At 36.3% G+C, this 16041-nt stretch overlaps 1 protein-coding gene across 1 annotated transcript in view; it reads right to left on the bottom strand.

Moving 5' to 3' along the window:
• The window catches only part of LOC125677263 (uncharacterized), a 45447-nt gene extending 32749 nt beyond the window's left edge, over positions 1 to 12698 (bottom strand). Inside the window, exon 1 of the mRNA XM_048915269.2 lies at positions 12291 to 12698. The gene's annotated coding sequence lies outside the window, so the exon portion shown is untranslated. The remainder of the gene's footprint in view (positions 1 to 12290) is intronic.
• Positions 12699 to 16041: the final 3343 nt, after the last annotated feature.

Here is a 16041-nt window from a genome sequence, read left to right as displayed (position 1 = left end):
TTCTAGAAATTGAATTGTGCGAGGGAGAGGGGGATGTTCGCCCTCGGTCATCCACCACTGAAGTTAATAAACATCATATGATGAATTCCTTAACATGTATATATGTAAAGTATTCAAAATGTTAACATTATATCTACTTGTATTTTAACTTCCAATAATGTTACAATGATAGATGAGTACCGCTGTTATAGGCATCACCAAAATTATCTAGCTAGTGGCGGATCCAGAGGGGTAAGAAGTAGGCATAAAATCGTGATAACAGTACTTTGCTTTTGGAATAATGATAAATAAACCCTGACAAGACAACCCTGATATTTATATAAATGTCCGTGATCATAGAAATGTATCACATAAAAAATCGATGACTAAGTGGAATAACAATTAATTGTCAATGATAACAGGTTTTCATTGCGAAGCAGACCTTAATTACAATAAACAAGTACACCCATACATACAAGACTAGTTCGGATATGTTGTCATGTCTGACGAACCGTAACGAGTAGGATTTAAAAGGGTAGTTTGTTAATTGGGAATACACAATGACTGACCAGTGTCCCCACTACATTTTTTTTTTAAATTTCCGAACTAAACATCGTGTGACTGTTTAAACCACACAAATATGAAATATTCTTATTGTACATTGTAGAATACCAGGGACTAAGTAGAGTTACAATGGGAGTAGTTTTTTTAATTGGAAGTACACAATGACTGACCAATATTTTCCGTTTGAAAGTGCCATTTCTATCTGGTCAAAACGAGCCTTTTGTCAATTTTGGACCATAAATCCTGCAGGAAGAGGGATGGCTTCCGCCCCTCCGCCTCTAAAGTTGTTTTTCTAATTTCAAAATATTAAAAAATAATCCCCGCATGATTATGTATCCTAGATATTTAAAGTATTCGAAATGTTAACGTTGTTTATTTCAACTTTCAATATAGTTAGGAAGCTAATATTAAGTGAATAACGCTAAATATTACCGCAGATATCCATTGACTTCTTTTACCTAATTAGTAGATCAACACAATACGTCTACCTAATAACTGGCGGTTCCAGGGGGTTAAACTGCAATATCAATACTTTGCTCTTGAAGAAGAAGAAGAAGAAGAAGAAGAAGGGGGAAAAACCAAACAAATAAAAACTCCAAATAAGCAATGAAACATACGAGTAAAGATCATAGGAATTTATCACGTACAAAACAACTCACGACTAAGTAGTGTCAGTGGCAACATAACGGTCTGTATTCAATGATGAAGCTTGTTTATTAGAAATACACAATGACTGATCAGTGTTTTACGTTCAAGGGTAATGTCTATCTGGTCAAAATGGGCCGCTTGTCAATATTAGAAATTGAATTGTGCGAAGTAGGGGTGGGGTGTCGTTCTCGGTTATCCACCACTAAAGTTAATAAACATCATAACATCATATGATGAAGGCATGCCTTTATATATATATATATATATATATATATATATATATATAGTATTCAAAATGTTTACATTATATCTACATTTATTTTAACTTTCAATAAGTTAGAATGATAGAATGATAGAGTCGAGACATCTGTTAACCGTTTATTCGGACACGCCTGTCAAAGTCTTTTCGACGCTTAAGGTAATGGTAGCAATCGGAGAAAGTACTTTGACTTGAGAATGAATACGATTGTAGAAGGGAGGGAAAGATGGACCGAAGCATGCATTTTGTAAAACGATTCTTGTGTTGTTAAATAATCGAGAATCTTATTTGAGATGTCTGATTCGGTTCACTAAACAACTTAGCATCACCTAGCAGAGTTCATCTTTCACCGTAAGCACTTAACACTAATTTTAGAATATGTAAACAAGTTGTAAGCTAGGCCTATTCCGTAATTCAACAACATATCGCAGGAACTGGTAATTTAATATGTAGTAATAATACTGCTACCCTTTATAAAACCACAAGGATGGTGGGTGACGATAATTTTAAGAACTATTTTGAAACGAAGTTTTGAGTGAAGTATCAGCCCTTGTAGCCCCCCCCCCCCCCCCCCCCCCCCCCAATAGCAGCTGATTAGGGGATGGTACGGTATATACCCACAATATTATTAATACACTGACAAAATTACCGGTTCCTGTGAACATATTTTAACACCTGACGACATATGAAGGGTTGTGAATAGTGAATGTGAGCAACTGCATGTGAATGCACGGGCAATGGAAGTTGATGTAAATAGATACATGTAGTATGTGCATGTATATATATTTATACATGCACATACTATATATTTACATTAACTTACAGTGCCCATGTGTGAATGAGTATTTCATAGTGTTCTTGTCTGCTTGTTGCAATAATATAGTCCCGTCCAATTTTATATGGATATTTTTGTGCAAGGGTTATATGTATACAATTAAAATTGCATGGGGAAAAGTTTAGTAATGCAGAGCTCTAATATCCTTTATTATCTCTCATGTTTTTTAGACATTTATTCACAAACACATAGGCCTACACATAAGAGTTTATAATTACTATATATATTTAAAAATTAATGTCATGCCTTGGCTTTTAAGTACATTTTAAGAATCATGACAAACAACACTTTTTAAGATACAATTTTCTGTTTTATTGTTATATTCATGGAATAAAAATACCATCCTGTGTTTTATTTGGGATATCTATTCCCATTCATGCTCAAATAGGATATTTACTGCCATTTCATGTTTATTTTGGGACATTTCCTCCTATGGGACATTGTATCCCATATTAAGTTTAAATATGGGAGTTAAAATCCTATGGGAGAAATTATATTTTTTCTCCCATAGGATTTTTGGTGGGAGTGAAAATCCCCCAAGTGGGATTAAAAATCCCTCCAAAATCCCATGGGATTTTTTGATTTCAGGTGAAATATCTTAAAAACTACAATAGGTACAAGTGTAAATGTTGGTGCATGTCTTGTGAACATAAAATCCCATCTTTTTTTGTAAAGGGTTTATTTGTATCCTTAATAAAAGGGTTGGCGAAACTCCGGACTTTTGTCGTGTCCAGAGTTAAATGTCGCACTGTTTAATATGTTCAGTGACATGGAGAACGGTATTGTTTTGTTACCAGTAGATATAATATGTTCAGTGACATGGAGAACGGTATTGTTTTGTTATCATTAGATATAATATGTTCAGTGACATAGAGAACGGTATTGTTTTGTTACCAGTAGATATAATATGTTCAGTGACATAGAGAACGGTATTGTTTTGTTACCATTAGATATAATATGTTCAGTGACATAGAGAACGGTATTGTTTTGTTACCAGTAGATATAATATGTTCAGTGACATAGAGAACGGTATTGTTTTGTTACCATTAGATATAATATGTTCAGTGACATAGAGAACGGTATTGTTTTGTTACCAGTAGATATAATATGTTCAGTGACATAGAGAACGGTATTGTTTTGTTACCATTAGATATAATATGTTCAGTGACATAGAGAACGGTATTGTTTTGTTACCATTAGATATAATATGTTCAGTGACATAGAGAACGGTATTGTTTTGTTACCATTAGATATAATATGTTCAGTGACATAGAGAACGGTATTGTTTTGTTATCATTAGATATAATATGTTCAGTGCCATTTATTCAAACTGTGTTTACAGTTGTCTAACCGTTGCGTATTACTGTAAATTCAAATCCACAAGAGACAGCAGGATTAGGATGATCTAATGAAACAGTTTTGGGATTTGTATCTAATTGTCGTAATTGTGCATGCAAGATTTCTGACAGTTATTCCTCCACGTGGTCTACACGTAAAGATACTCTCGGGTTTGATTCTCAGCGGCCGTGTCACACTGGTGGCACGATAAAGAACCCTTACTTTTACGGTGTTGGCAGTCATGCATAAATCACAATATAAGGCCCTGTTCTTGCAACAGATGACGTCATCAAATGGGTATTAATAAGAATATTGAATGAGATGTAAAACAGCAAAGAAGCAAATACATCTTCGTACATAATGTAGCAAGTTTTAGGTCATTTCATATATAATGTAGCAAGTTTTATGTCATTTCACACATAATATAGCAAGTTTTAAGTCATTTCATACAGACCACACTGTAATGGATTCGCAAGGTCAGTCATACAATGTAATTGATTTCTAAGAAATTCAATGGAAAACCGAAGGAACCAAACGCTATGCCATTTCCTTTCCCTGTTTGTACAATAGTGCTGTCAAGTCTAAGAGTAATTTCCTACCCATATACTTAGACACTGCGTCGATTGACTGCGGGAATTCTATCGTGATACAGAGAAACTTAAATAACGACAGATAACTAGACAAAGGAACCATCTTGGAAAAAAATAAATTCCCGAGATTTATTTTAGAACTAGTACTATTCGGATGTCAGATAATTTATATGTTCCCTTCAGCTCGAACTTCGTCTGCTTTACATTACTGGTCAATATTTTTACCTATAGGTATTAAGACACAATTGATTTCTTTGGGATAACTGGTCAATATCTCTACATAAGCATAAAGACACGATATATTTCTCTGAATGACAGGTCAATATCTCCGCATGCGATTGTGAAGAGGCTCTTGCTTTCTTGAATACCTCGACACTAAAGAACCAGACCACCGGAACCGGAAGAGGTAAAAATACGACATGAAATACAGAATAATGTCTGCTACAAAAGTGAATATGTACGCTTCCTAGATCGAGGATCGAAAGGAATTTTGTTTTGGTCTGTCTTTATCTTCTCGCTCTGTTTGCCTGGAACATTTACCTATTTACTCACGTGATAGCTACTGTTGAGTTCTGTCTCTCTAGTGACATTATGTGGACAATCTTAGCGGAAAAAACATTGTCATAAAACTGTATGCAAATTTATCAATAAAAAGATTAAGATGAGAGAGAGAGAGAGAGAGAGAGAGAGAGAGAGAGAGAGAGAACAATTCCGAAGTTTTCAACGTTCATTAGTTTGTTGTTCATCCCCAGAAGAGTTTAAAATGATCATAAATGTCATAATTGTATTTTAGGTCATTGACGTCAAAAACATAAACAATCACTGTAAATTCGCACGTATTCGAAAATTATTTGTTGAAACACGTATTACCCACATACGAATGTCACAAAACGCGATCTCAGATACAGCAAGTCTGCAATGGAGTGGTAAGCACAAAAGTTAAATTAACGGTGTGCATTCGACGACCTTAATCACAACTCCTAAACTTTACAAAATAAACTCCCCAGTGAAAGGAAAATTCAAGGCTATTTCTATACGACTGCTAGGGTCAAGGTTGTTTTAAGGTCAAGGCCATTCTTCTAGCGTTAAACATTCTTCAACAGAACATAAGTAGATGGTAATACTCTTTATGAAATGCATTCAAAATGACGCACGCGTTTTGTCGTTATAGCCAAACTAGAGTGTTCAACGACGTCTCGTACAGAGAACGACCTCAGAGCACCAGAAATTCATCAACCCTCTCCCCGTTCGACAATTCAATCATTACTAGGAACGAAGACTACCATTAGTAAATTATTTGTAATTAATGTATTTTTCCTCCTAACACTCAACCAAGCACAACAAACGCAAACACTTCTTAACACCGATATTAGATAAATCAGAGTTACACAATTTCTCTGGTACATTTAGGGGATCGGAAATCGTCCTGCTTCTCAGCGGATCAAGCAGTCTCTGCACGTTATTCCGGAAACCAAACACGTCGCGCCGACTTCTCGGCAATCACCAGCACTTAGACAGATTGATTTTGACCATCTGTCGCTCTCCGCACACTGTGTCTAGATGCACGCAAAAATTAATCAAGATCAGGATTTTTAGGTAAAAGCGTGAAAATGCTTAGAAAAATCCCCCATAAGTGCAAATTTTGCTGCGCAGCGACAGAAACAGCGATAGGAGCGCTAGAGGTGTTTTATAACGTTTATTGGTTCTGTGACGTTTAATAACAGTTGTTGTCCAACACTACTGTTGATTTAATAGCAATAAACACTATTTCAATATGGCGTCACTATTCATTTTGTTTAGCTGATTATGGAGACAATAAGTGACATATTTACGTTCAGAGGAGTGTAAACTTCACATCTATTCTTTATTTTATCACATATCAAACTTGTGCGTGTTCATCTGTTGTCCTAATGAAATGTGTTTATACTTATTGAGGCGGACTGGCGTCCGATTGTCCGACACATTTTTGGGGGGCATTGCAGCCCCATGTATACCACTCCGCCATCGTTCACACAAGTATTTAATAGTTACTTAGACTATACCACTATACGCCAGCACTGCGTCTGACGAACACATACCTTAACTCAGCCCGTAGACTTTTGCAGGCTTTCATTTCCTTCAATACGACCGATATCAAAAACGAAAAAGATAACGAACAGCGATCAACCTCAAAACTCCCATGGAGATTATAATTTAATTAAGAGTTGGGCAAACTTGGACCCCTTCAAACACCGGAAGTGGAATCAGACGCCTAGGAGGAGTAAGCATCTCCTACTGACCGGTCACACTCGCCGTAAGCATTATATCTATATTTTATTTTATAACATGCTAACATACATAGACTAATTACCATGTTATCATACATAGACTAATTACCATGTTATCATACATAGACTAATTACCATGCTGGCATACATATACTAATTATCATGATAGCATACATAGACTAATTACCATGCTATCATACATAGACTAATTACCATGTTATCATACATAGACTAATTACCATGCTATCATACATATACTAATTATCATGATAGCATACATAGACTAATTAACATGCTAACATACATAGGCTAATTACCATGCTATCATACATATACTAATTATCATGATAGCATACATAGACTAATTATCATACATATACTAATTATCATGCTGGCATACATAGACTAATTACCATGCTATCATACATAGACTAATTACCATGTTATCATACATAGACTAATTAACATGCTATCATACATATACTAATTATCATGATAGCATGTATAGACTAATTATCATGATAGCATGTTTAGACTAATTATCATGATAACATACATATACTAATTAACATGATAACATACATAGACTAATTATCATGATAACATACATATACTAATTATCATGGTAACATACATAGACTAATTATCATACACATACTAATCTAAACACGATTACAGTCTATCTCGATTCCCGTTAAGCTCAAAATTCCAAACCTTTGTAGAAAAACCCAATCTTCTTTTGATTGACAACAAAAAACATGTCCAATTCGTGTATATGTTCACACGATTTAGAGAGCACAGCATAAAAAGAGCCGCAGTTTTTCAATCTTTAGTGATAAATGTTAGTTTTGTAGATTTTTTTTCCTAGAGAAAACATAGAGCGCACCTTTGAGCAAGCAATTCTACCTCACACGTGTACTGAAAGGGGGGATTTCTACCTCACACGTGTACTGAAAGGGGGAATTTCTACCTCACACGTGTACTGAAAGGGGGAATTTCTACCTCACACGTGTACTGAAAGGAGGAATTTCTACCTCACACGTGTACTGAAAGGAGGAATTTCTACCTCACGCGAGTACTGAAAGGGGGGATTTCTACCTCACACGTGTACTGAAAGGGGGAATTTCTACCTCACACGTGTACTGAAAGGAGGAATTTCTACCTCACACGTGTACTGAAAGGGGGAATTTCTACCTCACACGTGTACTGAAAGGGGGAATTTCTACCTCACACGTGTACTGAAAGGGGGAATTTCTGGTAGAGATATGTAAAGTTTTAAAACAAAAAACTGAGTGCAAATGAGTCAAAAATATTTTTCTTTTCGTCAGAATACTAAAACCGGCTATTTTATGATGCCGTAACTGGAGTTCCATGTAACTTGGATCAAACGAAACATAATAACTAACTGGTGTTGAGATTCATTGTCAAACTACACCTTAGTTTGAAACAAAAGCAAACGTGTCGATTTGGTGGGCAAACATAGTCATCATACAAAACCAGCCCCGCGCATTGTTAACTGTGTCGAAGTTTTATTACAGGAATACCCTCTCCCCACGTGACTAATCATCACAGCTGATACATCTTAAGTGTCTGTCTGTTAGTCATCATTCATTACTTTTGAACTACATTAAAACAGACTGCATGCTTGATGAACTCAAAGACCGAAGGTCAAAGGGTGAAGTCAAAGTTTACCGGGTCCGATTTACCGACATTGAACTTGGTCACGATATGAGACAAATAATGTTTTACGAAACACCTCGTCTCACATATTCATTGGCAATGTAATTATGTCCCCCGTAACTCTTAACTACCAGCAATTTCCGAGTTTTCCTTTAATTCTGATTGAAAAAAATCAAATTGAAATTAAAGCATTTTCTAATCGCATATTTATTATGTAACCTAAATATATCCTGGAAGACGCCAAAAGGCGTCACTGGGCAATTAAGGGTTTTTCAACACAAAAAAAACAACAACAAAAAAAAAAACAAACAAACAACAACCCTTAAAAAAAAAAAAAAAAAAAAAATTGATGACGCGTTCTATCAGACGAGACATGAAGAGATAATAGAGTAGTGTGTGTGAAAAAATAAACGGGAAGTGCAGAGAGAGCATGCGCTGAAAACATTCATAGAATTACCAAAACATTGAAAATATATTTTTGAAAAACCGTTTTAGATATATTTGATTAAACAGTCTAATGAAACAGCCATAGGGAAAAACAAATGTCAAACTAATGTAACCGTTATAGGAAAATGTAATAGTTATAGGAAAATGTAATAGTTATAGGAAAATGTAATAGTTATAGGAAAATGTAATAGTTATAGGAAAATGTAATAGTTATAGGAAAATGTAACCGTTATAGGAAAATGTAATAGTTATAGGAAAATGTAATAGTTATAGGAAAATGTAATAGTTATGGGAAAATGTAATAGTTATGGGAAAATGTAATAGTTATAGGAAAATGTAACCGTTATGGGAAAATGTAATAGTTATGGGAAAATGTAACCGTTATGGGAAAATGTAATAGTTATGGGGAAATGTAATAGTTATAGGAAAATGTAACCGTTATAGGAAAATGTAACCGTTATAGAAAAATGTAATAGTTATAGAAAAATGTAATAGTTATAGAAAAATGTAATAGTTATAGGAAAATGTAACCGTTATAGAAAAATGTAACCGTTATAGGAAAATGTAACCGTTATAGGAAAATGTAATTATAGTTATAGGAAAAACAAGCACAATCGATTGTACATCATAAATCGCGAAAGTATGTATCCGATATTACCAGTTTTATGGTCCTCTCAGAAAGTCAGTACACACGTACATTTAATGTATACCTACCTGGAATTGTTTTGATGATATCATACGGTCATTAAACCCAGAGTTCAGTGCTTATCTAGGTCATTTAACGCATCGGGCGATAAATGTCAGTATCAACCACGTCAGAAAATCGAGTACATTATCCGCTCTTTAGATTACATATCAAACATAATCTCTGTCCTTTCTAAATGTACGAAATGAAAGCTCTCAATATTTACCTATTTTACTTAATAAGTGGGGTATTTCTCTTTCTATTAAGAATGTGATACTTGTACATGAAAAGGTGAAGATAACAAACAGTAATAGATCTCGTGTAATAAGAAGTTGTCATGTATTAATATTCTTCCTTACAAGCATGACTACAAATGTGTAGACAAGGAACTATAGTACAGTCCGACTTAATGTGTGTAGAAAGCACTTCCCCTCTACCCAGTGGCGGATTTAAGCCCCCACCCCCACCCCCTCCCTAAAATTTTCAATTTTAAGATAATTCGTGGTCTCTTGTTTAGAAAAATATAAACGATATAAGAAGCAATAATTTCTTCTACCCTCGGAGAAATAAATGACAAAATCTTTTACTTTTTTGAATAACTTTTAATGGGAGAACTTACAATTTTTCCAACAAAAAAAACCCCTTATAATATGCGTCATTTTATTAATAGCACCTTATTAAGAAAGAAGAAATTAGTAAGAATGACTACACAGGAGACATATTTCAAGCACTATAAGGTCTGTAAAATCCAAGAACTTCCGGGGCTTCCCCCTGGGCCCCACCAGGTCTTCGCCCTGGACACACCGGGAGCCCTAAGGCGGTCCTTAGACCCCCTGCCTCATAAAGCCCCCCCCCCCGCAATTCCTGGATCCTCCCCTGCTAACCAACGCCAAAACAAGACTAGTACCCCGAATAAAATGAAGGCGTATTCCAGGTGAGCAAAACAGCAAGTTTTATACGGGTCTAAGTATTTCATGAAAGGATAAGTGTAGTTTATGTAATCAATGATCTTAGGCAACTGAAAACCACTGTTTCTGTTTATACCCGTGTTAGATCACATACTCTGTATAAAGTAACCCGTATGTTACCTATCTTACTCTGTAGAAAAGTAACCCGTATGTTTCCTATCAGATTCTGTAGAAAGTAATCCGTATGCTTTCTATCATACTCTGTATAAAGTAACCCGTATGTTTCCTAACATCTCTGTAGAAAGTAACCCGTATGTTACCTATCAGATTCTGTAGAAAAGTAACCCGTATGTTACCTATCATACTCTGTAGAAAAGTAACCCGTATGTTTCCTATCAGATTCTGTAGAAAGTAATCCGTATGCTTTCTATCATACTCTGTATAAAGTAACCCGTATGTTTCCTAACATCTCTGTAGAAAGTAACCCGTATGTTACCTATCAGATTCTGTAGAAAGTAGCCCGTATGTTACCTATCTTACTCTGTAGAAAGTGACCCGTATGTTTCCTATCAGATTCTGTAGAAAGTAATCCGTATGCTTTCTATCATACTCTGTATAAAGTAACCCGTATGTTTCCTAACATCTCTGTAGAAAGTAACCCGTATGTTACCTATCAGATTCTGTAGAAAGTAACCCGTATGTTTCCAAACATACTCTGTAGAAAGTAACCCTAGAAAGTAGCCCGTATGTTACCTATCAGATTCTGTATAAAGTAACCCGTATGTTACCTATCATACTCTGTATAAAGTAACCCGTATGTTACCTATCTTACTCTGTATAAAGTAACCCGTATGTTTCCTAACATCTCTGTAGAAAAGTAGCCCGTATGTTACCTATCAGATTCTGTATAAAGTAACCCGTATGTTACCTATCATACTCTGTATAAAGTAACCCGTATGTTACCTATCTTACTCTGTATAAAGTAACCCGTATGTTTCCTAACATCTCTGTAGAAAGTAACCCGTATGTTTTCTATCATACTCTGTAGAAAGTAACCGTATGTTACCTATCTGCTTTCTGTTAATTTTTAAATGTTCAGGCTGGATGTGCATGTATTTAAGGATGACATATTCTTTGAAACAACAAACACCTGGCCTTAATGTAATTACCACCTCCTACATATATTACACACTCGTTTACTGAGGGCAGTATGTATCTGAGAATATAAACATCCTTAATTTTGTTTTTCAAATGCATTTCAAAAAATTAAAAACTTTCCTGGACTATCAGAAATTTTAGAAAAAGTTTTGGAATGCGTATATGAGAGTAACAAGGCTATGTGAGAAAGTACCTTATACAAAAAATCCTCAAAAATTAAAACTGAAACAATTGTGTATATCTAAACATTACAGAGAGAAATCTAAGTCATTTGTTTATCACTTTTATAGTTCACGTCAAAACACCAGATCACAATTATCCTTTATCTAGCAATTAATACCCATATTTTATGATATATTTTTCACATTATTGTTTTCATTATTTGCTAAAATCCTTCATCGTGTTATGCTGATTGCTTTATTCTGTACATCAGTGTGAATGTAAGGCTTACTTTAGTTGATAACACACACAGTCGACTGATATTCTACACAGCCCAGTGATGTTGTATAATAAAACAATTCTTAGAAATCACCGGATTTTTTTTTTTCTCACTTTTTTTTTTCCTTCAAATTAGCTAATATCCATGTACGTTTCTAGATGTGTCATAAAAGTTTGAGTAAAATGAGAGAGAGAGAGAGAGAGAGAGAGAGAGAGAGAGAGAGAGAGAGAGAGAGAGAGATTCTAACCGAAGAACAGAAAACTATAATTTTCAAATCAAATGAATATTGTTTCAAAACTAACACACACACACACACACAAACGCACAGGTGCGAGTATCATTATATATCATTATAGATCTAGAAAGCAACATAGTAAATTTATATATAATCATGTAATCAGAGAACGAAAAAATACACATCCTACAAAAAGCAATCAATTAAAATGTTGTCGTTATCAAGGCTTGAAGAGAACCGTGCCTGCGTCTTTCTTACCTCGTACGATGGTGGGACTCAATTTCCGCTTGTTGTACCTGACACACACGGAGAGATACTAAACACTGGGGACCGCACCCGACACTGCATACAGCCAGGTGACAGCGAGAACGGAGCCGGTACGAAAATCGATCGCTCTCCAATTCCCGCCCAACGTTAAACGAACACAGATGTCGTTCTTTTTGTTGCGTCCTCAAATCTCCACAGTTTTATGTTTTACGCCACATACTATTTTTTCCTGGAAATTAAAAGACACCGATTATTCATCAAAGGCCGCCGTCATTATGATAAAGACTGATGATTTTTGTTCTGCCGTGTCGTCACAGAGACGCGTTTTCCAAATATAGATTGATTTACATTGTCGCTGTGACAACAGTTTTCCGATCAGCGATTGTAATATTGGATTTTCCTCCGAAAATAAACATACCTGTGGTAATTCAGAAGCAATCTGATGTATCGTTTTCAATTTTGTTACACGGATGAAAAACGGCTATAATAATAAACCGATATTTTCTGTTAATGATCTCCAAATCAACAGGGGGAGGGGGGGGGGGTGTCATGATGAGGCGCACGCGCATTTGAAAAAAATGATTTTGATATTACCGTTTATGCAACAGACCAAACCGAGATTCGAACATGGACCCCTTCATCTTCCTTCAGGTGTTACACCAACTGAGCTAACTACCCACCGGCGATCGAACCCGGCTGACCGCTACATTACAGTAACATACTGTAGTCTTCAGAAAATGCGTAAAACAACTTGCACGTTTTGAGACGCAGTGGTGGATTTATAGGGACCCCCCCCCCCCTCCCCCTTTCGTCACATATTTACGAGGCATTACTGGCATATCTACATGTAGATGACAATATTGAAAACATCCAAACCCTGCACAGAAGATACTTAAATTTCACATGTGTACCCACCTTTTCGGAAATCTTGGATCCGCCACTGATTACCCGGTGCAATTTGGACACCATCAGTTCCAGTATATGTTACCATTTATCAAGCTAATTTGGATTACTAATGAATAAGTAATCATGCCATCAGTATACTTTTCTATCTCCCCCTAAAAGAATGCCCTAACTTCGGTTGTAACATACACTGTCCTTTCCACGACATATGACGGTCACAGATGACGTCACAATACAAATGCTCAATATAATTTGTACCGAGTTACATTAAATTCAGATTATCGTTTGGATGTACATGATATAAATTTACATTAATCTAGATGTTTTATAAAGGATTTTAAGAAATTTAGCTAATAGTAACACTACATATATGAAAAAACGATATTTTACAATCTGCTTCACGGTTTACGAAACTAATCCTATCCTACGCCATGCCGCGCATTGTGAATCGTACATATTGCTAAATTTCAGTTTCTTTCCTTCATGAACTTCGCTCCTCTATTTTTGAGCACAATCGTGCAAGGTGTTAAGTACAAGTTCAGAATTAATTGTATCGATGCTAACCAATCACCGGCACATAGTGTCTAATACTAAATAAAACTTTTCAGGTGAAACTCTTACGCCATTTTAGATTTAGGAAGGGTTTGAGAAGAACTACATTTCGTAGCGGATTTTTTTTTTTTCTCGTTTTTTTTTAAGTGAACAATCTACATGTATAAATCGGCTACACTTGCAACACAATCAACAATACCAAACTACTCTGGTGTAAACCCCTATAATAATAAAAAAACAAAAACAAAAAAAAAAACGCACACTGATTTCAATGTATTTAATTTCACGATGGAAAAACATTGATCTTTTTATTAGACATCAAACCCCATATTTTGCAAAATATAGACATGATGTATAAACCCCTAGTTTGTTCATACATGTACGTACCATGATGTACGTGTCTTTGAGATAAATACGACGAAAGATTGAGGAACTATATACGTACAACACGTTTCACCATTTACCCACTGCCTGCCAGTTCCCACATTTACCCACTGCCTGCCGGTTCCCACATTTACCCACTGCCTGCCGGTTCCCACATTTACCCACTGCCTGCCGGTTCCCACATTTACCCACTGCCTGCCGGTTCCCACATTTACCCACTGCCTGCCGGTTCCCACATTTACCCACTGCCTGCCAGTTCCCACATTTACCCACTGCCTGCCGGTTCCCACATTTACCCACTGCCTGCCAGTTCCCACATTTACCCACTGCCTGCCAGTTCCCACATTTACCCACTGCCTGCCAGTTCCCACATTTACCCACTGCCTGCCAGTTCCCACATTTACCCACTGCCTGCCGGTTCCCACATTTACCCACTGCCTGCCGGTTCCCACATTTACCCACTGCCTGCCGGTTCCCACATTTACCCACTGCCTGCCAGTTCCCACATTTACCTACTGCCTGCCAGTTCCCATTGCATTTATACTCCCATAATGCAAACACTGCCTGCCAGTTCCCATTGCATCTATACTCCCATAATGCAAACACCGGGCACGAAGAGGATGGGTAGGTAGGTGATGCACAACCATCTGATGACAGGCATTCCCTTATCAACGGGGTGCACATAAATGTATGTATATGCATTTTAATGGATGCGCTGAAAACAGGTAAAAGTTACCAAAAACATTGAAAATGTACATAGACTGCCAGGCAGTACCTCGGAGATCGTATATAAATATATGATCAGATTCCTATGCATGCATCAATACACAATATACCTAATTCATTATCCTTCAACGAGGTTAACAGGCAAGGACATGTACGATATAATGTCAAAATGATTTAATTATTCACCTATTATGAGGAGTGTTCTGCACCAATGTTGGTCGTTGTACGTTTTACAAAGCTACAAATTCAAGTATTTAGAACATGAAGAAGAAGAGAGAAGAAAACCCACTAAACTAATGCAGCGAGTTTTTATAACAATCACAAAACATGTGCCGGATATTTTTTGCATTATTTGTAACATTAATACAAAGGTTGTTTTTTTTAAGTTTGTACTTTCAAGAGCAGTATACGGATGATGAATGGGGTTGCTTGGTTATCCATAACATATTGCAGCGCTGTCTCTCTTACTTCACCTGTAATTCTTTATTTATCTCAGTAATGCGGCTGCGGATATTTTCCCAGGTCTTAATCAGGGCATTTCTCTCAGAACGACCCAGAATAATCCCATCTCCAATGTGACCTCAGTTAGCGATGAAGCTATCAAATTTATAGGGGTGTTAAATGCAGTTGGTCACGTGATCAAATCCGTGTCAATATGGCGTTTGCGAATTGCAAACATTAGAAACGAAAGTTGGGGGGAAATAGGTCTTTCCGATAACGAGTTCGTAACGTGTTTAATGTACGTTCAGAGATAATCACAGTATGGAATGAAAGGTCAAATATCATAGTAGAGTACACGATCCGAAAGTTATATAGTGCATACATGTACCAATGGAAAGCTAAGTTTATCAAAAGATAGAATTTAATTTATGAAATGTAACTTATTGCAGTTAGAAACGTTAGTCTACCAAGTAAATTCAACACCTTTAATCAATATAGTGTTCTTCTTAATCAATAACCTTATTCAACCTTAAACAGATTGATTGTATATTGTTTAACGTCTCTCCCGAGAATTTTTCACTCACGTGGAGACGCCACCATTGCTGGTAAAGGCCTGCAAAATTTAGGCCAATGCTCGGCGCTTACGCCCTTTGAGCAGGGAGGGATCTTCATCGTGCCACATCTGTTGTGACATGGGGCCTCGGTTTGTGCGGTCTCATCCGAAGAATCGCCCCAT

Source organism: Ostrea edulis, chromosome 3 (assembly GCF_947568905.1).
Source record: "Ostrea edulis chromosome 3, xbOstEdul1.1, whole genome shotgun sequence".
NCBI classification, from domain to species: domain Eukaryota; kingdom Metazoa; phylum Mollusca; class Bivalvia; order Ostreida; family Ostreidae; genus Ostrea; species Ostrea edulis.
The sequence above is the reverse complement of the archived record's forward strand: the minus strand, read 5'-3'. Positions and strand labels throughout refer to the sequence as shown.